General features: G+C 54.3%; 1 long non-coding RNA gene across 1 annotated transcript; it reads right to left on the bottom strand.

Annotated features, from left to right (window-relative positions):
- Nucleotides 1–13: 13 nt before the first annotated feature.
- On the bottom strand, nucleotides 14–304 carry LOC108804283. The gene is made up of 2 exons (XR_001942350.1): nucleotides 266–304; nucleotides 14–136 (listed from the first exon to the last, which is right to left on the bottom strand). It is a non-coding gene; the product is annotated as an uncharacterized LOC108804283 (long non-coding RNA).
- Between the last annotated feature and the right edge of the window lie 445 nt (nucleotides 305–749).

Here is a 749-nt window from a genome sequence, read left to right on the forward strand (position 1 = left end):
ATGGTCCTCTGACCTTCATTGGTCTCTTCAAAGCTTCCTGGATATCGACACGTTTCCTCATGATGGTTTGGTCCAATTTCCTCTCAAACGCTAAGAGGTCCATGTAAGCTTGAGACTCCGGAACCAGCTCCCGAATCTGGGGGGGGAGGGGAGAGTCCATAAGGAGCACGCAATGTTCTCTGACTTCCCATACACTACATAGAGAGATCTGGTGACACCAAACATTACCAGACACAGACATTGTCACCTCCAGCACAGGCCTCACCCTCTGCGGCAGGATCTTGTCGGCCATCTTCCTTCTCTTGGCGCTGCACATGTGGAAAGAGAAACATTTCCATGAGAAGAAGTTCCGGAGAAGAAGAAGGAGAATCTCTCCCGGAATGTCGGCGTTCCTCACCTGCGGCTGCGCCCCTGGGCGGCGTTCTGTTGCTGGACCTGCGGCGCTGCTGAACGTTTTCTGGTTGGCTCCATTACAGTTGGAGGGATTCCGGGACGGACTGATGGACTTCCACCAAAAGGAGGACCTGGGGGGCCCATGGGAGCACCTTGATGAGGCATTCGGGCCCCAGAGGGCATCCCGGGGCGCTAGGACAGAGAAGGACAATCTGCGGTCAGATCACATGACTATGAAAAGCAACAAACGCCATTCCATCATCTACAGAGCGTGTGCCCGCGTCAGAACAGAGGAGGTCCCATGGAGAGGAGATCCCATGTAGAGGAGATCCCATGTAGAGGAGATCACACACACA

This window comes from Nanorana parkeri, unplaced genomic scaffold (assembly GCF_000935625.1).
Source record: "Nanorana parkeri isolate BGI_ZX_2015 unplaced genomic scaffold, ASM93562v1 scaffold9780, whole genome shotgun sequence".
NCBI classification, from domain to species: Eukaryota; Metazoa; Chordata; class Amphibia; order Anura; family Dicroglossidae; genus Nanorana; species Nanorana parkeri.